Below are 26,334 nucleotides of genomic sequence, written 5' to 3' on the forward strand. Positions count from 1 at the left end.
TCTCTTGTTCAGTTCCTGGTCTGTGCTGAGTTACCTGACCTCACCACCATTGGATAAAGGACAGGTAAAATTATCCATGATTCACATTCTAAACCAGTTGGTAGCACTCTTGCCTTTGGATCAGAAAGTCATGGGTTCAAGTCCCACACCAGAGACTTGAGCACATAATCTAAACTGACACAGCGCTGCGTTGTCTTTCAGATGAGACATTAAACTGAGGCCCTGTCTTCCCTCTCAGGTGGATGTAAAAGATCTGATGGAATTTTTCAAACAAGAGTGGGGGAGTTCCCCCTTGTGCCCTGACCAATATTTATCCCTCAAGCAACATCATCAAGAACTGTTTATTTGGTGGTTTGTCTCATTGCTGTTTATGGGACCTTGCTGTACACAAATTGGTTGCTGTGCTTCCTGACATTACAACAGTGATTACACTTCAAAAGTACTTCATTGGCTAAGAAGCACTTTGGGACATCTTGAGGTCATGAAAGGCGCTATATAAATGCAAGTTCTCTCTCCACATAGAGGGAGGGGGAATAATTCGATTGGGGCCACTAGAAGGCAGAGTGGGAAGGTACAGCAGGGTGGAGGAATCAGGGGGTAGGAAGAGCACTGTGTGAGTTTGGGCGGGGTGGGGGGGGAGAGGGGAGGAGGAGGAGGAGGAGGAAGATACTGAATTGTAAGAAATCAGCGGAGAGTTCGAGGGCTGGGGCAGGAGAAAGAAGAGAACTGAAGGCAGAGCAAGTCAGAGTGGGGTGTAATCAGAAGAAATGGCTGCACTGCTACAACTAGTGACACAAATATGGTAAGGGAGAGAGTGGGGAGCAGCGGCATTTGGGGAGTGGGGGGAGAGGCAGAGCACGCTCCTGATTGGGAGCAGTGTTACTCAGCTGAAAACAGCCAGGGGAAGGGACAGGAAACCGTGGTGGGAGGTACGGAATATGAAATCAAAGAAAAAATCTTGGGGGTAGAGTTCCTGCTTTGGGCACAATTGGTAATTGGGTGTAAATTATGCCCAAAAATTGCACCGGTTAAATTACAATTTAAGTTTCCACTAAAATGTATTTGCATAATCACAAATGTAAAATCTTCCATGAACCAGCGCAATCTGGCATTTAATACAGCAGAATCGTTTATTTTATTTTCTTTGCAATAAAAAATATTTATTGATGTATTTAAAATGTATTTAAGAGTGGTAACCTGGTACAGTTTTATTCATACAATTAAGAATGGGTTTATCACAAACAATAAACATTTTTAGTAAGTGTCTAATCTTCCATCTGTGAGTAACTTGATTTTAAATCACTGAAAATTATTTAAAATATTATGCTGAACTATTTACTGCTTTCATTGCTGTACACGGGTCAGTTTCTTAGTAAATTAAATATTTTTTAATATGTAAAAATGTTTAAACTGTGCCTACTAGTGCTTATGAGCCTAAGGAAACGAGTTCAATTTGAAGACCCTCCTCGAACGGCCGCAATTGGCAGAAACTCGCCATCCTCGTTATTTCGATCGGGGGGTGTGGCCAGTTTTATGGGCGGGGCCAGCTTCAGCAAAATTATTTTTGAACCAGCGCAAAAGATCGCGGAAACTCGATTTACACCTGACGTCAATTGCGCTTGATTTTCCGCGATTTTCCACGATCTTTTACGTTGTTGCGGCCGGATCGCGCTGATAAAACCAGTGCAATCTAGTGGAGACTCTACCCCGCTTAAATTTAAAACTTGAAGATTAAGTGGAAAATGTACTGACCAGGTGGCAGAGCTGGGACAGATAGATCTGAAAGTAGGATCACAGTGCCACCCAATGGTGGCGGCGATAATTACAATCGTGACAGTTGACATAGCTTTTCCATATTAACAATAACAACAACTTGCATTTATATAGCACCTTTAACGTAGCAAAACGTCCCAAAGCACTTCACAGGAGCATTATCAAACAAAGTTTGATTATTCAAAAACGAATCAAAAGTTAAAGATGGACATTGAGAAAAGTTGATGTGACAAAAAAGTGACAACTGGAAGTAAGGATTAGTAGGCCGGAAATGCACGAAGATGTAAGATTTTTAATATGATTTATAGATAGACATGTAAATAAATTATTTGAAGTCGTGCTCCTATCTGCTACTTTAGTGAAGATGTTAACCTGTTTAAAATAAGTAAGTTAACACTTTGAGTAAAACAATGGGTAAAAGTTAATTTCACATGAATTCAATTGTTTCTAATATCGCACAGTGCGATATCAACCCAGAAGTGTCTTTAACCACAAGGGATGCTCACAGCCCCAGACAGCTGTTCAAAATAGAATCACTGACTGGTTTGGGCATGTAAAATTTAACTGTAGTATTTGAGTGGATTTTAAAGAAAAGAAGCATGGAACCTTTTCCCAGTAGATTAATTCCGAAATCGAATCAACAGGCTAGAAAGTTGTCCATTTGACCATCTGCATGTTCAGATTGAATGGAAATGTCCACACCGTACATATCTGTCAAAAAGCCTGTTGATGGCTCAGTGGGAGAAGGCTTCCCTTGGAGGGAGGTGCGCAGACTAGGAAAGTCCCTGGTTTGGTCCCAGGAAGGTCCGTCTCTCTCCTCCGTTAAGATGCTCATTAAAACCTACCTCTTTGACCAAGCTTTTGGTCACCTGTCCTAATATCTTCTTATATGGCTCAGTGTCAAGATTTGTCTGAAAGCACTCCTGCGAAGCACCTTGGGACGTTTTACAACTTTAAAGGATCTGTAAGTAATAGGAAATAGAAGCAGGAGTAGGCCATACGGCCCCTCCAGTCTGCTCCGCCATTCAATCAGATCATGGTGAGAATCCCTACGTGGTCAGTTTTTAGTAAAATATTAAAATGCCTATGTGGCAAAGAAGCAGAATGCAAAATGGTTAGAAAGGGTTAATTAGTTAGTAACTGAGATTGATACAAGTGGCCTGGCCCTCCTGCTGGGCCATATGTTTGCTTAGTCAGCAGGCCTGCATTGTCTTATCAATGATAGGTCTTTGATGTGAGTCAAGGACTGGTCTGAATGTCTCCATGTTTATGGCAGATCAATATAGGGAACGAGCTTAGCCAAAGTTGAAAGACATTCCAGGTTGGGAGATAAGGAATAGAAGGAACAGGGAAGAACCTTCCAAGTTGGAAAGTGAGGAAGTAACCCCTTTGATGTCTAATAGCAACATGGTCAGCACATGGATTGTCTATGATTGGCCGGAAATAATGTAACCCCGCATGGCAGCCTGTGCCCGGCTTATGATTGGTGTTGACTCTTGTGTTAATGATGTTCCAACCTCTATGGATTTGTATAAAGATATGAGTTTTTGTCTTTGTCTTTGTCTCTCCTTATTCTGTTAGAATCGTTCGGATTCTCTCAGGAATCTGAATTGAAGCTACAGACTAAGATCTGCTATTAAAGTTGTTTGAACTTTACGGTGTACTCGAATCAGTTCTTGCTGAACCAGACTGAGGGGAAAGAATCCGGTTCGTCATTTGGTGGCCCGTACGGGGATTTCAACGGTCGTTCACCGAGAGTTCGCGGAGTAAGAGGCAGTTTGTCTTGGACACAGAGGACGGGAAGGGCGCGCCCGGTGTGAGTAAACTTTTCTTTACTATATCGGCTTTCCTAAATCTGTTAAGTCTGACGACGAATCGTCCAATCGCTAACACTCGTGTGACGTCCTTACGAGATTCAGGTCAGTCTGGCGAATACACAGAAATAGCAGAAAGAGGTCAATGGTTGAATATCACTGAGGGTCAGTACAGGGACTGAGGGAATAACTTGTAAGCGGTAGGTCAGTGATCGAACTAGAACTTCGGGTCAGTGATCGAACTAGAACTTCGGGTCAGTGATCGAACTAGAATCTTGAGTCAGTGATTAAAATTATCACTGAGAGTTAGAGTTCGAGTTTTTGGTGATTGGTTATAAACCAGAATCTTGAGTCAGTGATTAAAATTATCACTGAGAGTTAGAGTTCGAGTTTTTGGTGATTGGTTATAAACCAGAATCTTGAGTCAGTGATTAAAATTATCACTGAGAGTTAGAGTTCGAGTTCTTGGTGAGTGGGTATAAACAGGAACTGATTGCTTGTGCTGATCGACTAAGGGAGGAAGTGCCTGTCTCAACGCGCAGCCTTCGACCGGTTGTTAAGAGGGGAGATCCCCCACGCGAAGGTCAGGACCCTGAAGTGGGCGTAGAGACCAAAGGCACTTGGGATTGTGAGGCACAAGGAGTCAGGTCCATCTTTGAATTCTGTTCAAATACGGTTGTATTAATTAGTTGACTAAGAGTAAAGGAAAACGGGACATAGAATGGGTAGTTGTCTGGATACCTCTGCAGAACCAGGGAGTGCCTTACAGACTTTGTGTGAAAAATATCCGGACAAGGCAAAACAATTTAGACAATTGTCAGGCGGGTTGAATAAAAAACTGGGGAATGGTCAATGGCCATTGGGAGGAGTTAAAGACCTAGATACTGCCATAAAAGCACAGGAATTAATTTGGAAAAATAACGGAAATAAAGTAGCCAAAGATTTAATTGCTTTATGGAGACAGTACTGTCAAGAACTAAAAGAAGCTTCGTTATTAGCAAGTTGGCAGGATAATGCGTTGAAGTTAGGGATAGGACTCACTGAAGGAGGGGTGGTCAAGTCCGTAGAGGTCCTAAAAGGAGAATGTGCTCATGAAAAGTGCTCTAAAAAGAGGTCTGAAAAGACTTCGGGCGAGCCCAAACTGGTTGAGAAAAGTGGATTATGTAATCCAATGATTGGCCTTGCCTTGGCTGGGGGAGACGATGATGATTTGGATGAGTGGAATTGTAGGTCCCGTGTAGCTCCCCAGGGTCCTAGTGCCCCTCCTGAGTACAGTAATATCTATTCTTCAGGGCCTACGGTACAGACTGTTCAGACCCCTGTGATAATGCCTCAAACTGTCTCCCCGGTTGCTTCCCGTACTAGAAGTAAAACTAGGGAATTATTGGCTCCAACATTTAAATTCTCAGTCAGCCCACTTAGTTTAAGTCAGCAGAGAGATCAGAGATTGGACAGTCAGGGACTTAGAGACGCAGAAACTGAAGAGTCAGGAGACGACTTGCCATCACTAAACTTAGAACGTACTACTGAGACACTAGCTAGGGATGAGCCGACCCCTCGTCAGTTACCAATGAGGCCGATGCCTAATCCTACTTTTGACCCAAACCCAGCCAATGTTGGAGTAGCCGGCAACTCCCGAACGATAGATGTGTACTGTCCATGGAAACCTAACGAGATAATGGCCATTCTATCTGGGGTGCCGGATAGGAGAAAGTCACCTACCGCATTTATAGAATTCCTTAAGACTACCGTTTCTGTCTATAATGCAGAATCAAGGGACTTATGGTCGCTAATACAGCAAGTTTTAACCCATGCTGAACATACCAAATTCCTGGACCAATTGAATGTCCGGACTCATGTCGCATTGGTAGCACAGATACCAAACAATGATGTTGAGCGCCAGGAGCGTCTTTTGGGTGCCCTTAGTGCTACTCTACAAAAACCAATTGACATAACTAAGATCTTAGACACCAGGCCTAAAAAGGGAGAAGGAGCAGATGAATATTTGGAAAGATTCTCGGAAGTATACCGGAATCAATCAGGAGACACAGCGTACCGTGAGGGAAGAGACTCACCACAGTACTGCGCTATGCTACTGAACTGCCTACCGATTCCGGTTTCTCAAGCAATTAGGACTAATAATATGGACTGGTCAGAGAATACTTCCAGCCAGATGAATAGGGCAGTAAAATACTACTGGATGGATAATAAGCACCAGGAAGGTCAGGCCCAAGTTAGAGTTAAAACTGAGTATGTGGTGAAAAAGGAAGGGCCGAAACGCACCTCAGACAGAACAGGATATCAGATGGAGCCTCAGTATTGTGTTCCAGGATGGGTTAATGGAGAAGGGTATGGGTACGATACACACCCTAACGGACCAACCGCCCCTAACTATGGCCCACCCTACGTTCCTCCGAGACGTAATTTTGAAGGGAAAAGAGGAGGAGGGAGACAAACAGGGTCAGATGCCTGTTTCAATTGTGGTCAGCTAGGCCACTGGAGCAAGGAATGTCCCTCCCGTAGACAGGGAAGAGGGGGCCATATGCAAGGGCAGCGAAGAGGAGGTTGGCAAGGGAATCGAGGACGAGGAAGATATACGGACTTTTCCCAAAACAATCCGTTCCCCCAGTATTGACTAGCTAACCTTGTGGTAAACGGGATCCAGTCAGAGCAGGAGCCCGTTTTGTCACTGATGATTAAAGGAAACCCACATACATTCTTGGTAGACACCGGAGCAACCATGTCATCTGTCCGATCGGAGCTCAATGTCCCTGAGTCCGGGGAAAAACAGAGTCTGTCTGGTTTTCAGGGACAAGTGAGCCAATACCCGATATCTGAACCAGTGGAAGTACAATTTGGAAATGAGTCAGTGAAACACCAATTTGTAATTACAAGTGGACTAGACTGTAACCTCATGGCTAGAGACTTGCTATGTGCATTCCGCCTGAGCATTGAATGCGGGGACGAAGGACTGATTGTGAAACCATGGGCTCCCAAAATGCAGTGTTATGTTTCCATCACCCCACAATGGTGGTCTCTAGACTTCGAAGATGAGGGTTCCCTTCATGTAACCTTGGCCTACGATATGAGTGGGAGAAATAAGGAATTGGAGGACTTTTACCGAAGCTATATAGGAACGGAATGGGAGGTTATTCGCCGGGCTATGGTTACAGGACCAGAAGGGAGAGCAGAGTATGTTGAGATCCCCTCAGAGTTGTGGAAGGAAGCACCTGTTACAGGTTACATCCCTCGGGGTGCTGCAAAAACAATAGGATGGGACCCAGGACCCTTTGAAATAAAGGGAGCCCCACATATCACCTGGGAGGTGAATTACCCGTACCATGCGAAAGATTTAGGACCCATGATAAAACAGACAGTCGAACAAGCTGATTCAAATAATCGACAGAAACAGACCCTGTCATGCGGCCGGACTATTCTGTTTTACCAGACACCAAGGGTTAACAGGGCACAATTGCGCCACCATGTGGGCAATGAAAAACCAGAATATGTTAATCCGCAAGTGTGGGCGGAGGATCCCACACAGGTAGGATGCGTTAAAATGATTCCTATTCATATTGCCCTGCAGGAAAATGTTGTATTACCCTCTATTCGACAATATCCACTAAAGCAACAGGCGATACCAAGCATTGACAAATTGATCGCTGGGTTGTTAAAACAAGGGATTTTGATTAAATGTCAGTCCCCGTGTAACACGCCGATACTGGCAGTTCCAAAGCCAGGCAAGCCAGACCAGTACAGATTAGTACAGGATTTGCGATCAATCAATGCCATTGTACGGCCACTCCACGCGCTAGTGCCCAATCCAGCTCATATTCTGGCTCAAGTTCCTGCAACAGCCAAAGTCTTTGCAGTAGTCGATCTTCAACACGCCTTTTTCGCCTTACCGCTAGACCCATCAAGTCAGTACCTTTTTGCCTTCACTTACAAGGGACAGCAATATACTTGGACCCGACTGCCACAAGGCTTTGTTAACTCCCCAACATTATTTTCTAGATGCTTACAGGAACAATTACAGACCTTGACTTTGAAACAAGGGTCTGCGCTAGTCCAGTATGTGGATGATCTGTTGATAGCCAGCCCTGATGAGCAGAGTAACCGAAAAGACACTTCCCAATTGCTAAATCACTTATCCTCGCTAGGGTACATAGTATCCCAGTCGAAAGTACTGGTGGGCCAACAGAGGGTTAAGTTTCTTGGAGTTATGCTCTCAGCAACTGAGCGGAGCCTAGAAAGAAGCAGGATTGAACCAATCTGTCAATTCCCTGTGCCTCGCACTGCAAAGGAGGTACGGCAGTGGATGGGAATGGTAAACTATTGCAGACAGTGGATCCCTAACATTGCTTTGGACACTAAATTATTAACGCCATACACCAGCATAGAGGGTGAATTTCAACTAGATTCTGATGCCTTGGGAGCATTTGAGAGATTAAAGGAAGCTTTGTCACAAGCACCCGCATTGGGGAGACCCTTGTATGACAGACCATTTCAGTTGTACTGTACTATCCTCGCTGATTGCTCGACTGCTGTTTTGACTCAAAAACATGGCGACAAGCATAGACCGGTGGCGTACTACTCTTCGAAGTTAGATCCAGTAGCACTAGGACATCCAGTTTGTACTCAGATTTTAACGGCCATTTACAATAGCCTACAGTCGGCGGCTAATCTGACTTTACAACAGGACATTACTGTATACAGTTCACACTCGGTAACTGCATTATTAGGACAGCTGCAGACTCAACATCTTACCATGGCTCGACAGAATAAGTATGAGATATATCTGCTTAATAATCCTAGACTGCGATTTAAACATTGTACTACTATCAACCCAGCATGTTTTCTCACAGAACCACCCATGGAACAGACTGATCCAGGACATGATTGTTTATCTTTAATTAAGGAAGACACTTCTGTCAGAGATGATCTATCTGATGTCCCAATAAAAGATCCGGACATAACTATGTACGTGGATGGGAGTGCCTCTATTGGTTCCTTTGGAGAGAAACTTTCTGGATATGCAATAGTGGACCAGGACGGTAAAACTGTCGAATCTGCTGCTTTTGAGTTTCCATATTCTGCCCAGCAAGCGGAGCTGTTTGCATTGATAAGAGCTTGTGTCCTCGGGAAAGACCAAAGGGTTAATGTCTATACAGATTCGAGATATGCTTTCGGGGTAGTTCACGACTTTGGACAGTTATGGAAAAACAGAGGGTTTCTGACTTCTGTGGGTACGCAGATTTCCCATCAGAAGTTAGTTTCAGATTTGTTACAAGCCCTTATGCTACCAAGACAGATCTCGGTTATAAAATGCCCCGCCCACACGACAGGACAGACCCCAGTAGATATAGGGAATAGATATGCTGATCAGGAAGCTAAGGAAGTGTCCCAGACACAGAGGGTGGTTGTCCCTAGAATGATGAGTCAGACTAAAAGCTCAAAACAGAGCAAGTCTCCCTCTGAAAAGCCAATGCCAACCATCCAAGACGTCATTAAATTACAGGAGGATGCTCCTGACTGTGATAAACAATTGTGGAAACAACTTGGTTGTACTTATGACTGTGTATCTAAATTATGGGTTACCCCTGTGGGGCAGACCTGTATGTCAGATAAATTAGCAGTGTGGGTTATTGAATGTGTACACTTTGCAACTCATTGTGGTGCCAAAGCTGTTAGTGGTACGCTGCTGGCCACTTGGTGGCATCCTAGGTTGCAAGCCCTAGCTCAGAGCATCAGCAGTCGCTGTCTCATTTGTCAACAATACAACCCTGGGAAGGGAGTGCCTTGCGAATGGGGAAAGACCCCTTTGCCGGAAGGTCCCTTTGAGACCCTCCAGATGGACTACATTGAGTTGGAAAGATGTCAGGGTTATAAATATGTCCTAGTTATTGTTGATGTATTTAGTAAATGGATAGAGGCCTATCCGACAACAGATAACAAAGCCTCCACTGTTGTAAAAGTTCTGATGAAAGAGATCATCCCTAGATACGGAATCCCAAATCAATTGAGTTCAGATAACGGCCCTCATTTTGTGGGTCAGGTGAACAAGGAATTCTGCACCCAAATGGGCATTAAACAACAGTTACACTGTGCCTACAGGCCACAGGCCGCTGGGTTGGTCGAACGAGCTAATCAGACTTTGAAAAATAAACTGGCTAAACTGCAGGCAGAGACTGGTACTACTTGGCTTAAACTTCTTCCTATAGCCTTATTTCAGATACGTACTACTCCGGCTGGGGTAGCACGGTTAAGTCCTGCTGAAATTATATACGGGAGACCCCTCAAGACCCCGTGGAATCAAAACGTTCCGAAAACTGTCCACTTTCACCACATGACGACAGAAATGACTAACTATATTTTGTCATTAACTAAGGCATTGAGAAGCCTCCACTCTCGGGTACGAGCTGCCTACATCGAACTTCCTCCTATCGCCAGTCCATCTAAAATTGAACCGGGAACGTACGTGTTAATCAGGAATTGGGCAAGGAAAGGACTGGAACCTCGTTGGGAGGGACCCTATCAGGTTCTACTCACCACCCCTACCGCTGTGAAGGTAGAGGGGAAGAGTGCTTGGGTTCACCTCCACCACTGTAAAACTATCACTTTTCTTTTCTTCTAAGAAATCTTCCCTATATAGGTATCGTGACCAGTTATGAAAGTCTTCCCTTGGATCTTCTGCCTTGAACTCTTGCTGACCCTGGGAGTAACCAAAGAGAGAACATGTCGACGGGACCAGCCTAAGTGCATACACCACCTATGCAAAGGAGACGTACTTCGATGCAACGATAATGACCCAGACGGATTCGGAAGGTGGAACATCACCCGGATAGATGGATGTGCCGGGCTCCTGAGGCAGCCCCACCGCTCGATAGAGTTTGGAATATCGCATGGAGGAATACCTTGTTATTGGACTGAGTGCAAATATGATTATGTTTGTAAGCGTGAAGGGGAAAAGACCTCTGAGTTGTGTGAACAAGAGAGAGATACACAGAGGTACGATCGGTACCTGAGATTTAACCAAGGGAGAAAGCGTAATGGGTTAGCCCCCATAGAGATTTTTAACTATCCAAGATTAGGGGGTTCTCTGCTACAGAGACGAAAGAGAGATCTCCAACTCCAAAAGCTCGAACTGCACGTTAACACCTTCCTGTACATGAGTTATGTGTATGCCAAACGGCAGGGTATCTCTAGCTGTTGGGTGTGTTCTCACATTCCTATCCATTCCAAGGGAGGTATCCCTTTAAAGCCGATTCCCTTTATGTCCCATGAATCTGCGGAATGGGTCATTAGACGAAACAATTCGGGAAATGCGATAGGAACCCCGGAAACAATAGAATGGGCATCAGCGGGGTATAGTCTTAATGAGTTTAGAGGATGGTACCAGCCTAATTACAATCAAGCCCATAAGCCCCCGTTCTTGCTCTTGACCAATACGTCTAGACCAAACGGGACGATATGTTGGAATAAGAATGCCCCAAATAATGGCCCTTTTATGGGACATAGTGATTGCAGCACCACCCACTATTGGCTACCGCCCATAGTCAACCTGACTACCCAGGGCATGTTCCAGGGCCAATGGGCCCCAACGCTTAATAAAACCAGTGGGTTGTTGTGGAATCACCTTGACTCTCAGCCTCTTATATATATGGCTAAAAAGGGAAATTTAACTGCATATAATGGTACGTATTTCATATGCGGCCATAAGGCATACCCATGGTTGCCTCAGAACTGGATCGGGTCCTGTTATTTAGGATATGTAGTACCCCATGTTCATCACTTGCCTTCCCTAGCGGATCATTACCAATATAGGTCTAAAAGGGAAATTACAGAAACGGAGTGATATTTCGCTATTTTGTTCCCTGGGTATGGGGTAGCCAGGACAATTAAGGAAATTCGGCAGATGGCTTCGGTATTAGAAGAAGTAGCTAATGACACCGCAGTGGCACTGAAGGATACAAATGCAGAAATGATAGCCATTCGGACAATGGTCTTGCAGAATCGCATGGCTTTAGACTACCTGTTAGCCGCAAAAGGGGGAACCTGTGCACTGATTGGATCAGAATGCTGCACCTACATACCAGATAACTCAGAAAATATAACTAATCTGGCTGAGCATATACAGAAAGCCGTAACAAAATTACACCAAACCCTGGGAGAAGGTTGGTTAGAATGGCTCCTCAGTGGCTCATGGGGATCGTACTTGATGCATGGATTAGTTATTCTAATGGTAGCAATACTTACTTTTGGCCTGATCGTTGCTTGCGTTAAAATCTGCTGTAAGGCGGCAATGGAACAGATTCGTGTATGAGACTCTGCTTAGGCAGAACTGATGAGTGAACAAGGGTTGGTTATCATTAAATGATAAAAGGGGGGGAATGAGAATCCCTACGTGGTCAGTTTTTAGTAAAATATTAAAATGCCTATGTGGCAAAGAAGCAGAATGCAAAATGGTTAGAAAGGGTTAATTAGTTAGTAACTGAGATTGATACAAGTGGCCTGGCCCTCCTGCTGGGCCATATGTTTGCTTAGTCAGCAGGCCTGCATTGTCTTATCAATGATAGGTCTTTGATGTGAGTCAAGGACTGGTCTGAATGTCTCCATGTTTATGGCAGATCAATATAGGGAACGAGCTTAGCCAAAGTTGAAAGACATTCCAGGTTGGGAGATAAGGAATAGAAGGAACAGGGAAGAACATTCCAAGTTGGAAGGTGAGGAAGTATCCCCTTTGATGTCTAATAGCAACATGGTCAGCACATGGATTGTCTATGATTGGCCGGAAATAATGTAACCCCGCATGGCAGCCTGTGCCCGGCTTATGATTGGTGTTGACTCTTGTGTTAATGATGTTCCAACCTCTATGGATTTGTATAAAGGTATGAGTTTTTGTCTTTGTCTTTGTCTCTCCTTATTCTGTTAGAATCGTTCGGATTCTCTCAGGAATCTGAATTGAAGCTACAGACTAAGATCTGCTATTAAAGTTGTTTGAACTTTACGGTGTACTCGAATCAGTTCTTGCTGAACCAGACTGAGGGGAAAGAATCCGGTTCGTCAATGGCTGATCTTCGACCTCAACTCTACTTTTCCACCCGATCCCCATATCCCTTGATTCCCTTGGAGTCCAAAAATCTATCAATCTCAGCCTTGCATATACTCAACGACTGAGCATCCACAGCCCTCTGGGGTAGAGAATTCCAAAGATTCACAACCTTCTGAGTGAAGAAATTTCTCATCATCTCAGTCCTAAATGGCCGACCCCTTTTCCTGAGACTATGCTCCCATAAAGACTATGTCCCATCATCTAGTTCTAGACTCTTCAGCCAGGGGAAACAACCTCTTAGCATCTACCCTGTCAAACCCTCTCAGAATCTTGTATGTTTCAATGAGATCACCTCTCATTCTTCTAAACTCCGGAGAGTATAGGCCCATTCTACTCAATCTCTCCTCATAGGACAATCCTCTCATCCCAGGAATCAAGTTAGTAAACCTTCGTTGCACCAACTCTAAGGCAAGTATATTCTTCCTTAGATAAGGAGATCAAAACTGTACACAGTATTCCAGGTGAGGTCTCACCAAAGCCCTACAATTACAGCAAAACTTCCTTACTCTTGTACTCACCAATAACTTGCTCACCGATGCTCAGTTTGGGTTCCACCAGGACCACTCGGCTCCAGATCTCATTACAACCTTGGTCCAAACATGGACAAAAGAGCTGAATTCCAGACGTGAGGTGAGAGTGACTGCCCTTGACATCAAGGCAGCATTTGACCGAGTGTGGCACCAAGGAGCCCTAGTAAAATTGAAGTCAATAGCTATCAGGGGGAAAACTCTCCAGTGGCTGGAGTCATACCTAGCACAAAGGAAGATGGTAGTGGTTGTTGGAGGCCAATCATCTCAGCCCAAGGACATTGCTGCAGGAGTTCCTCAGGGCAGTGTCCTAGGCCCAAACATCTTCAGCTGCTTCATCAATGATCTTCCCTCCATCATAAGGTCAGAAATGGGGATGTTCGCTGATGATTGCACAGTGTTCAGTTCCATTTGCAACCCCTCAAATAATGAAGCAGTCCGAGCCCGCATGCAGCAAAACCTCGACAATATCCAGGCTTGGGCTGATAAGTGGCAAGTAACATTCGCGCCAGATAAGTGCCAGGCAATGACCATCTCCAACAAGAGAGAGTCTAACCACCTCCCCTTGACATTCAATGGCATTACCATTGCCGAATGCCCCACCATCAACATCCTGGGGGTCACCATTGACCAGAAACTTAACTGGGCCAGCCACATAAATACTGTGGCTACAAGAGCAGGTCAGAGGCTGGGTATTCTGCAGAGAGTGACTCGCCTTCTGACTCCCCAAAGCCTTTCCACCATCTACAGGGTACATGTCAGGAGTGTGATGGAATACTCTCCACTTGCCTGGATGAGTGCAGCTCCAACAACACTCAAGAAGCTCAACACCATCCAGGACAAAGTAGCACGCTTGATTGGCACCCCTTCCACCACCCTAAACATTCACTCCCTTCATCACCGGCGCATAGTGGCTGCAGTGTGTACCATCCACAGGATGCACTGCAGCAACTCGCCAAGGCTTCTTCGACAGCACCTCCCAAACCCGCGACCTCTACCACCTAGAAGGACAAGAGCAGCAGGCACATGGGAACAACACCACCTGCACGTTCCCCTCCAAGTCATACACCAACCCGACTTGGAAATATATCGCCGTTCCTTCATCGTCGCTGGGTCAAAATCCTGGAACTCCCTTCCTAACAGCACTGTGGGAGAACCTTCACCACACGGACTGCAGTGGTTCAAGAAGGCGGCTCACCACCACCTTCTCAAGGGATGGGCAATAAATGCCGGCCTCGCCAGCGACGCCCACGTCCCATGAACAAATAAAAAAAAGCTCCAACCCCCTTGCAATAAAGGCCAGGATACTATTTGCCTTCCTAATTGCTTGCTGTACCTGCATGTTAACTTTCTGTGTTTCGTATGCAAGGACACCCAAATCTCTCTGAACACCAACATTTAATGGTTTCTCACCATTTAAAAAATATTCTTTTTTTCTATTCATCTTACCAAAGTAAATAACTTCACATTTCCCCACATTATACTCCATCTGCCACCTTCTTGCCCACTCACTTAACCTGTCTATATCCCTTTCCAGACTCTATGTCCTCCTCACAGCTCACTTTCCTACCTAACTTTGTATCATCAGCAAACTTGGATACAACAGTCTCAGTCCCCTCATCTAAGTCATTAATATAGATCGTAAATAGCTGAGGCCCAAGCACTGATCCTTGCGGCACCCCACTAGTTACAGCCTGCCAACCTGAAAATGACCCGTTTATTCCTAATCTCTGTTTTCTGTTTGTTAGCCAATCCTCTATCCATGCTAATATATTACTCCCAACGCCATGAGCCCTTATCTTGTGTAACAACCTCTCGTATGGCACCTTATCGAATGCCTTTTGAAAATCCAAATATACTACATCCACTGGTTCCCATCTATCTACCCTGCTAGTTACATCCTCAAAAAACTCTAATAAATTTGCCAAACACGATTTTCCTTTCATAAAACCATGTTGACTCTGTCCAAACATATTATGATTTTCTAAGTGCCCTGTTTCCACATCCTTAATAATAGATTCCAGCATTTTCCTGACAACTGATGCCAGGCTAACTGGCCTGTAGTTCTCTGTTTTCTCTCTCCCTCCTTTCTTGAATAGCGGGGTTACATTTGATACCTTTCAATCCACTGTGACCATTCTAGAATCTAGGGAATTTTGGAAGATCACAACCAATGCATCCACTATCTCTGCAGCCACCTCTTTTAGAATCCTAGGATGTAGGCCATCGGGTCCAGGGGATTTATCGTCTTTTAGTCTCATTAATTTCTACAGCACTTTTTCTTTACTAATATTAATTACTTTAAGTTCCTCATTAGACCCTTGGTTCCCCATTATTTCCGGTATGTTTTTTGTGTCTTCTACTGTGAAGACAGATACAAAATACTTGTTTAACGTCTCTGCCATTTCCTTATTCCCCATCATAATTTCTCTTGTCTCAGCCTCTAAGAGACCCATGTTTACTTTCGCTACTCTCTTCCTTTTTACATAGAAGCTCTTACGATCTGTTTTTATATTTTAAGCTAGTTTACTCTCATATTCTATTTTCTCCCTCTTTAGCAATGTTTTGGACGTCCTTTGCTGGTATCTAAAACTCTCCCAATCCTCAGGCTTACCACTCTTCTTGGCAACGTTATAAGCCTCTTTTAATCTAACACTCCTTAACTTCTTTAGTTAGCCACGGATGGATCACTTTTCCTGTGGATTTTTTATTTCTCAATGGAAGAATTATGAAATATTTCTTTAAATATTCACCATATAAATGCAAGTTGTTACTGTTAGTTGGTCTCAGCCCAGTAGTGAGGAGAGCACTGCAACTGACTTCAAAGACCCCTTTAGCCAGGGGAAACAAAGATCAGCCAGAATTCTCACCCCTGATTGCTATCTAGTGACAGCTGCTGGAAAGTGTTTGAGACAACAGGATCGAGCTCGCTGTGAAGATCCCCCATGGTCTAATTTTCTGCTGCAGCTTCTGTGTAGGCTCTCAGATGAAGGGTCATCACTTCAAGTCAAATTTGTTACTCAAATACCCTTTCTAAATTTTCTTTTTGTTATTTTGGTAAATCTTTCAGTATATCAAGGTGAAGGATACTGGTGAATAACTCTGTTTAATAGCTCGTCAAAGCTTTATATAATACTAAGATTCATATCAGTCCTTCAGTAATATTTTACAATTCAGGACTTTGATCTGACTGAATGGTTGAGTTCACTGATAGTATTTTATAAACATGTTTTTTGACCCTTCACACTCATTATTAGGAACTTTTAGAAAAAATGTTTAACACTCAAAGATTATTTATTAGAGTAAATAATGTTGATGATTGATCCCTTGCATTAGCGAATCAGTTTCTTTCCATTTTTAAGCCTACTTGGTTATGTCTTTCTCTCACTCTGAATTCTGGGTATATGATTTTAGTGATGTAATGAAAATAGAGGTTCATTAATTTCACTTAATTTCTCCTTAACCTGCACTGAAACGCATGGTAGGAGACCGAGTTCAAGATAACAGATTAAGATCTATCTCTTACAATAAGACAGGAGTGACATGTTTCAGTAAGAGTCTGTCTACTCTTGTCCACCCAGAATGTGTACCCGCAAGGTGCACGATAGCAGAAGCTTGAGAACAACTGTGTCGTTCAAATTGCATGATGTTACATTTTTGGGTTTGACTTGAGACATCCTGTAGGGAATTCCTTATTTTGTGTGATTCTTGGACCCTGGACAAATAGTCAAGCAAAGAAAGTCACCCTCACTCACGGTAGTTTCATTAATCAAAAGTAATTAATTAATGATGTTATCATTCATATGAGCATTCACGAAGCAAAATCAAACCACACATATGACTTTCCTGTATAAAATCCCATTATACACTTAATAATTTGCAATGTTACTATGTAATGACTTAACAATTCATACACACACTAGGCAAATCATTAATACATATACAACTTTAAACCAAGGCTTTTGCTCATCGGGCCTGATGGTTGATCAGTTCTTCAGAACGCGAGGTCCTCTTCTTCTTGCGTGATGTTCAACTGCAGTGTGCGTTCCTTGTGACTGCCGGGTGGTGAAGAAGAGAAGAGACTGTTCTTCTCTTAAAGTTTTCTTTTTATGTTGTTTTTTTACCAATAGGACGTAGAATGGGGGATGGTCATTCTTTTTGTCCAATCGCCCCCTGTTGCTATGCCTCAATCATTAACATACCCCAATGATTGACAGTTTAGGCCTTGATCATGCGACTGGAGACCCTTTGATGTAGAAAAGACCATGGGTTTGATTTTCAAATGGTGGCAAGTTGGCAGCGGCGGGGGGAGGGTCAATGGGCACGCGGCAAACCCGGATAATAAAATCTTACCTTTTCCCACCCGATCGCGAGGTAATTGATGCTCATTAATCTTGTTTCAGGGCTTTGTGCCCGGCAGCCAGCCTGGTTGAGAAAGAGAGAGAGAAAGAGAGGGATGTCATCCAATGCTGGAACAGGGAGTGGGGGGGGGGACACAAAAGATCAGGGGGGACAAAGATCGGGGGGGTGGGGGGGACAAAGACTTGAGGGGGGGACAAAGATGTGGGGGACACAAAGATGGGGGGGACATCGGACATTGTCGGGGGGAGACATCAGGAGACACGGGGGGGTAAGACATCGGAGGAATCAGGGGGTGAGACATCGGACATTGGAGCAGGGAGGTGCAGGTGAGATCGTTTGAAAGATAGGTTTTTTAATTTTTTTAACTTTGTGAAATGTTATTTTACATAATTTATTTAGTTTATTTTTGACTGATCCGGCCCTTCACGCCTGTTTCACCAGGCGTGAATCAGAAGCCATGGGAAAGCCTCCCAGGTAAGTTGAAAATCATTTTAACTATCTACTATATAACAAATAAAGTATCTTAAGTACCTCAACGAGGCACGTTTGCTTCTTTAAATATCGTCTCACCGGCTTTAATTGCCGGCGGGACTTCCAGATTCGAGAACCCCTCGCGGACACAGATGCGTCTATGTGAGACGCGGACGTTGGTGGGTTTCTTACCTGCTCTGGATTTTACCGATTTTCACTGCCCCCCCCTGCCCTCAACGCACCCGGAGTTTCATTTGAAAATCGAGCCCCATGTGTTCGAACAATGGGTTCTAAAAGGCCCCTTATATTTCTATGCCCAGACATTCTTAATGGTCCTTGCATCTCCAATTTTGATTGCTTCAATGGCTTCAAATCCATTCCTTATACCATTTGACCATATGCTGGGTGCAGTACTATTTGATGTTTTACAAATCCCAGTTCTTTTGAACAGATTACCAGATAGGAATGAGAGGCCCGTGCTTTTTTCACACCTGTCATTGCTTTCCTGATCCGAAGTCTTTGTTGCCTTTTCTTCCATTATCCCCTGCTGTGTTGAAAAGCTTGTGCTTCCAAAAGCCTATGTGTTTTAAAAGCCCGACAATGCTTTAAACTCAATATTATCCATCTAGCTTATTTATTTAATAATCTAGATATCTATCTGCAGTACAATGTCTTCAATCCCGAAACTCAGACTTCTCCGATGCCATCAGCGTCAGTGAGGGAAAAACAGGATTTGCGAGAATACAGTTTACCACATTACTGTGTATGCAGGTTTTCAAATGTCTTTGGTTTAAAAGGGGTACAGTTAACCCTTTCCTTCAAATATCTTTTGTTAAAGGGGTTTTGAACTCCACAATCCTCCTTGGGTTGAGTTGTATTGGCCGCTCCTGTAAGTGGACCTCGTGTCCCCTGCGGACCAGAGTGTGCCTTTACCTTCTCAATATCTAGGTAAATGTAACGAGACCCAAGGGGTTGAACAGGGAGCCTTAATCAGTGTACTCCTGCTTAATTGATGTGTCCTGTGCTACTGTGTGGTCTCCTCAACTTCGATAGGCGGAAGACTAACGCTATCAGACTGTGGTTTGGGTTCTAAACTTAATTGGGTTCTAAACTTAATTGAACATAAAATGTATAAATGAACAGTACTCAGTACAAAGAGTATACTTACAGTAATTCCAGACTTTTACTAATCTCCTTGAAACCACCTAAACAGATTACCTACGCTAACCATCAATGTAAGACTGACCCTTGAAACATGGTCTCTTAGTTCTTGTATAACTATTCGATCTCACGGAATCCTCCAATTAGGCTTACAGCCCAAATTGCTTCAGACCGACCACACTCCGGTTGCAATTCGGCTAAAATGTACGCAGATATTCCTTTGAAGACAAAGGACATCAAAACTATATTTCTCATAACTATATTTAGATGGTCAGGTATTCACAGTATTCAAAATTGTGTTTGTCCATCCAAGTACTGCTGTCAAACAAGCAAAACTTTAAAAAAAGATCGACAGGATACTTTGAATTGAATGATCTCACCCTATCTGTGGCCAAAGTACCTTGTCCCACCTGGATTCTGCAGGAGGAATCCAATTAATACCAATTAGGAGCTGCATTGAACACAGTGGACCTGGCCACCAAGTACAGAATTCCAGTTTACAAATGTATCTCTGACCTTAGGGTGAGAATTGACTTGAATATGAAGATGAAAAAGCCTGTGCTATTTTGCTATAAGTGAACCTTAATTTTAAAACCACATGTGCTGTGACCAGCAAGACAGAACCAAGAAAAAAAATCCATCCAGATAAAAGGTGTGTGTGTTTGTGTATGTTTGTGTGTGTTTCCCTGCCTCTTTCCCTTGTTCTACTTTTTAAATGTTGTTCATCGGTAATACCTTGCAGTTTTGACAAAGGGTCTATTCCCAAAATGTCTACTCTCTTCACAGATGCTTGTGTTGGTGCTTGTGCAGGTAAGATGTTCAGACGGACTTGGTGAGGATGTGGCAGCAGCTGTTGATCTAGATGTGTCCAGACAACCATTAGAGTGGCTGGGCTCTTCTTGAAAGACATCCCCTATAAAGAAAGAAAGACTTGCATTTATATAGAACCTTTCATAACCTCAGGACATCCCAAAGCACTTTACAGCCAATGAGGTACTTTTCAGTGTGGTCTTCATTTCAGTTGTAATGTTTGGAAACGTGGCAGCCAATTTGTGCAAAGCAAGATCCCACAAACAGCAGTGTAATAATAACCAGATAGTTTGTTTTTTCCAGCAATTTTGAGAGATAAATATTGGGCAGGGCACCAGAAGGAACTCCCTTGTTCATCTTCGAAATAGTACCATTGGATCTTTCGCGTCCACCTGAGAGGGCAGACCGGGCCTCGGTTTAACGTCTCATCCAAAAGACGGCACCTCCGATAGCGCAGCACCTGCTTAGAAAACCCCGCCAAAAATCCGCGAATGGGAGGAGAATCTTTACTGATGTGTCCTGTTAATTGCTTTTCAATTTGGGTATCTGTAGTTTTCAGGAAACTGCCACAGACCATATTGGGATAGAACTCCTAACCTTGAAAATTGTAGTTAGTCATTTTGAATGGCTGTTGACAACATACAAGCTTAACCTACCAGGTCTTACAGTCCTGATGAGTACTCAGCTTGTTAATTGCAGACAGTGAGTCAATGCCTGTTACTCTTTGCAAAGTGCGGGGACATGTGACTCTTGGGACTCTATGGCAATTCAACATGGAATTTGAACAATCTTCCAAATGAGGAGCAATCAGTGCTAATGTGAAATGCGCAAATTTCCGAAACCAATTTTTGTTTTGTCAACACAGTGTCATATGTGAAGTCATGAGCACCGTGTTGGTCCCACTGTATTTGAGTTTAATGTAGCAGTTTACTAACACAGACAAAATATTGTTCAATGATGAGTGACAAACTTTGGATGCGCCAAGGGGAGTTTTGATTGGCAGAGGGAATTTATGAATAAAGAAGAAGCCTGTTGAAAGGAAGGCTGCCATTGAGAGTACGCTTTACAGAGAATGAGGGCGGTGCCTGACAAAATGTTCTCATTAAACTTTTCACTGCCACATTGCTTCTGTTGTAGTCTATAGATTTTAGGTTCAAACTCGGAGGGAAGATGAGCCACAAACATAAGTCAATGTATTGGTAAAATCTACAAACTTTATTACTTGTACCAATTATTCAATGAGCAGTTAACAATAATACAACCTTAAAACACCCAAAACGAAGGGTTGATCATGTCTTTGTTTGAGGGTACACTCTTGACGTCTTCTTTCTTCCGGGACGGTGGACTCCTTCCCTGCCGACCGCAGTCTTTTCTGTTCTTTTAGAAGGTTAAACAGTCCTTCTTTATACCCTGGCTGCTGGCAAAAACAAACTTCTCAGAAACTTTCCATCTTCCCTCTCTCTCTGATGCAAAAGCAGTTTTCTAATATTCCCTCAGTCTCTCAAGGTCCAGCTGGGCAGCTGTCTTCTTTAACCTCGTCCTTTATCTCCGCGAAAGTACATCGTCACAGTTAGCCTTCTAAGCAGTTAGGTTAACAACACTGTGTCCTATCCTTTGGTGTTAAAACTTTTAACCAAATTCTGCTTTTTCAGCAATCCAGGGTTTCTTTTTAGTTTCCTTAAAACTGGTATTAAAAAGTCCATAATTCTTCAACATCAACAGTAAAGAAAGAAAACGTCCACATATATTGCATTGTGGCACATCCTCTGGATGTCTGCAAGCACTATACAATCAATAGCTTACATTTTTACCGCAGTCACTGCTGTTCTGTAGATAACCATAGCAGATAATGCACAGCAAGATTCCACAAACCGGAATGTAAACTTTCCATTTTTTTAAAATTCGAGAGCTCGGCTATGGCAGGTGACAAATACTAAATGGCAGGTAAATAGATTATAGGCTGATAATTTATATTAGCAAGATATTTATGAATAGGTGCTTGAATTAAATTTGTCATATTCAGATTGCAGTTCAAAATCAAACCTAATATTCACAGAAAATGACACAACTGTTGTAAGTACAGAGAATAATCACTAGCGACTGTCAGGTGAGGTGTTAATGTAATAAAGTGACAGATAATAGCTGTCACTTTAGGTATAATTACATACATAAAGTGTTAATAGCTGAGGAGTCTGTGGGTGTAATGCAAATTAAACATTTTAGAACATTGTGGAACGTGAGTGTTTAAATATTATGAAATATGTCTATATTATGAATTCCCAATAGTGTAGACAGTCTTGAGCTCAGTCACTTCAATATCGTTGCTGTAATCACCGGAAAGGCTCTTAGTACGTTTGTAATTGTAAAACTGAAAATGAGTGAGATCGTGTATTGGAATATTACCATACTGTGGGTTATAGTGTTACATATTACGGATAATATCCAACTGCTGCAGCCATTCCCAAACCCTTAATTAGATGCACTAAAGGGCCCATTCTGCTCAAAACCGCGAGGAGTGCTTTGTGGGAAATTGCGGATTCATGGCCTTTGATTTTCCACCTGTTAGAAAACCATGGGCAGTGCACTCATTAAGCACTCCCTGGGAGCGTGCAGTGTGGAATTGGCCTTCTTAGTAGCCCTGCACAAAATCAATGGACCTTGTCTCTGATGTAACATTCCTGCTGAGCTTGCACCTTAATCAGGGTGTAATGCAAACTTTCTTTTACACTTTTCTCACATTGTTTATCAAGCATCATTTATCTTGATGTATTAAGTTGTCCTAACCTGCCTCTGTGTGGGTCAACACCATTGCCTAGGAGATATTTTTCCCAATGAAGGAAGTCCCAGGGTTTGAATGTTTCTTTCCATTACAGTCATCTACAAGTATGCATACACTGCAGTGCTTCAAATCAGGGCTGCCTGGCTTTAATCTTACCATCTGTCAAAATGTTTGTGATTGAACACATCAGATTCAGGCCTTGCTTTATGTGATGTTGGTGTATGTACTGTGCACAACACTCTAACAGGAGGCTGCACCCAAACACTGGAATTTTAATTTGTTAGGGAAAATCAAGATGAGGCGATGGTGTTGACTCACTGAGTAGTATTTCAGTCCAATATTACACCATCCACAGCCTGCGGAAATTGGAGTTGTCAGACATACACTGAACCTAACACCTCCCCTGATTGTTGAGCTCCCCATAACCTGGAAATAGTCATATTTCAGAATGCATTTGATCTTGGGTCCTTGGAGGTGGTTGTCATGGATACACTCCACATCCTGCAATTGCCACTTGTCACACGGTTGTCATGTTTGGAGTTGGCGAAGTTATGTATATTGGGCTGGTTACTGGTCTACAGTTAAACCATTAAATGTTTCTTTTTGTAGTTTGTAGTTCAATCTATATTATAAATAACACTTGACTCATAGAGTAAAAGAAATCTTACATGTGTCCTTGACCACACAGATTGTGTGTAGGTGCTTTTGGAACAAAGCTTGGGTCCATATGATCTTTGGATAGTTTTACACACCTATCTCTATGCAATTGGTATTGTGTATGTGTTCTTTACATTGAATAAAGAGGTTTAATTAGGCTTTTTGATTATCATGTTTTGGGATTTTGATCTTTTTTTCCATGAAAAGGGTTTATGAATGAGCTATCTTTAAGCATTGTTTTAAAATGAAATGAATTTGCACAGGTTTAAAAAAAAGTTGCAGCCATTGAAGATATGTATTAAAGCCAGACAAGCCAGTTTGTGGAATGCTGCAGCTCACAGTCTATTCGGACTGATAAAATTAGGATCAATTGTCTCATCCCTGGCCCATTACACAGGATAACTCCAATTCATTTTGAGAATAGTAGGAGATATTTTCTTTAAATCTTTAAATAGTCGGTTTTATTGACAGGCCTACCGGTGAATCGCTGATCGGAGAAGGAGTCAGAGTGACAGCCCTCCTGGCTGGGAACACAGAGATTTAGAAGAAGAGAGACAGATGGTCAGTTAGTCAGCCATCTAGATCTGGACAGGAAGCTCAGTACCAGTAAGAATCAAACAGTTTACCAGGAAAAGTTAAGCGAGCCCATTACTAGGGATAGTTTGGTGTATTTTAAAAATTATTTTTCTTGTTCTCAAGATGGGTTTTGTAGTGATTTGAATCAAGGTAAAATTAGAGTACATCTGTTATTCTGTGTGTTCACTTGTTGGTTTTAAAATAAAGCAGCTTAACAATTTGTATCTCACCTCGTCTTACTGAAATGTTTCAGCCTGCCTTTAGAAAGATTGGAGAAGCGTAATAATGAGGAGGTCCTAATGTTGCAGCCTTGGGTTACGCTATCATAGAATTTGGTTTTGGGCAATACGGGCACACTCCTGAATGTAAGACGCTCAGACCGCTTACTGGAGTGACTAGCACCACTGCACCCAAGAGAATAGTTGAGGCACATCCAAACCTTGTAATAGGGGTGCAATTATTTACTGAGGTGAATCTTTAACTTCTGCCCAAAACAGTATTTTTGTGGGTCGAGGCGGAGGTCCCTTTTACGATCGTTGGTTAGGCCACTCACTGCCTGGTACAAACGGGCGGAGCAGGTGCAGCACATGCTCTGCCCATTTGTACCTGACAATTGCAAATGGGATCCTACAACAAGTGTAGGACCCCCATATGAACATATAAGCAGCCTCCTGCCTGTTTCAGGCAGGCATGCTGAGCTTCCATTTACAGGCCCGCCTGAAAGTTGCATCGGACAGGCCTTGGGTGTCCAAGGTGTGGCTGAGTTGCCCCTCTGATTTTCCACTGTCGGCCACTCCATCTTCAGCTGAGAAACGGGCGGCCGGTAGTTGTAATTCGCCCTGAAATGTATATTTGTCTAAGCTTTCTGTCAGATGATTAAATGCTGTCAGTACTGCTTAGGTTATGTATTTACCAAAAGTATAAAGTCTCACACAGACATCTGTAAAAAGGTATATGTTGGGTCTGTGTGAGTTATCAATATGTATTTTTAATGTTCTGTTTTTTGATATAATTACATATATAAAGATCATTTCAGTGTTTCTTTTCTCTCTTTTTCTGCACATTGAGTCAAGCAAATCTTCCTCCACTACATCTTAAGCGCAAAAAACCTGAATCCTGATTGATCGCTGGTAATGTTCTGTACCATGCCCTGCATTGCGCCCTGATAAATTGCAGCTTTCTCGTACATTAAAGGCCAAGTGAGCTGGGCATTGAGAAATTCCATCTCTCTACACTTGACATTCTTCTACTGCTGACTTTAGTTCCCGCCGTGTACGCACTGCTCCAAAGAGTAAACACATTGGGGTAGAGTTTCTGCTTTGGGTGCAATCAGTAATTGGACACAAATTACACCCGGAAGGTTGTGCTGGTTGGGTTACAGTTCGAATCACAAACGTAAAATCTTCCATGAACCAGTGCGATGGCAGCTTAATAGAGCATAATTGTTTATTTTTTTTCTTTTGCAGTAAAAAATATTCATTGACGTATTTAAGATGTTTTTAAGAGTGGTAACCTGGTGCAGTTTTATTAATGCAGCTAAAAATGGGTCAATCACAAAAATAAACATTTTTAATAAGTGTCTAGACCTCCACCTGTGAGTAACCTGACTTAAAGTGACTGAAAATTACTTAAAAAAAACTATACTGAACTATTTACAGCTTTCATTGGTGTGCACTGGTCCGTTTCTTAGTAAATTAAATATTTTTGAATATGCCAAAACATTTAAACTGTGCCTATTAGTGCCTGTGAGCCTAAGAAAACGAGCTCAATTTGCAGACCTCCTCGAGCGGCCGCAATCAGTGGAAACACACCATCCTCTTTATTTCGAGCGGGGGGGGGGTGTGTGGCTAGTTTGGTGGGCGGGGCCGGCTTCAGCGCAATGATTTTTGAACCAGCGCAAAAGATCGAGGAAACTTGAATTACGCCGGATGTAATTTACGCCCAGTGCAAATCGATTTTCCTCCATCTTTTGCGCTGATTCGGGCAGGTTGCGCCCATAAAACCAACGCAATCTAACGGAAATTCTACCCCATTGTGCAGCAGCCTCAGATCTCCGAGCAGGGAAGCTTTGATTAAATCTGCAGGAAGTTTAAGGTAACTTTAAGGTAAAACGTTTAGCAGCTTTCTACGTGGCGTTTAGTCTGTTTTTCAGTATTCACCAAGGCTGAGATGATGACGGGCATGCATTGCCCATATACCCAACCTGGTGCTGAGCGATTCTAGCCTCAAGAAGTACTGGGCAAAGGACAGGTTTCAGTGACGTACGTGCTGATTTAAAGAGAGACGCCTCTT

At 43.0% G+C, this 26,334-nt stretch overlaps 1 long non-coding RNA gene across 1 annotated transcript in view; it reads right to left on the minus strand.

Annotated features, from left to right (window-relative positions):
• The window catches only part of LOC137300386 (uncharacterized), a 36,336-nt gene extending 14,845 nt beyond the window's left edge, over positions 1-21,491 (minus strand). Inside the window, exons 1-3 of the long non-coding RNA XR_010958063.1 lie at positions 21,293-21,491; positions 19,956-20,133; positions 17,580-17,651 (exon numbers count right to left, since the gene is read on the minus strand). This is a non-coding gene — a long non-coding RNA (uncharacterized lncRNA). The remainder of the gene's footprint in view (positions 1-17,579; positions 17,652-19,955; positions 20,134-21,292) is intronic.
• Positions 21,492-26,334: the final 4,843 nt, after the last annotated feature.

Source organism: Heptranchias perlo, chromosome 31 (assembly GCF_035084215.1).
Source record: "Heptranchias perlo isolate sHepPer1 chromosome 31, sHepPer1.hap1, whole genome shotgun sequence".
Classification (NCBI taxonomy): domain Eukaryota; kingdom Metazoa; phylum Chordata; class Chondrichthyes; order Hexanchiformes; family Hexanchidae; genus Heptranchias; species Heptranchias perlo.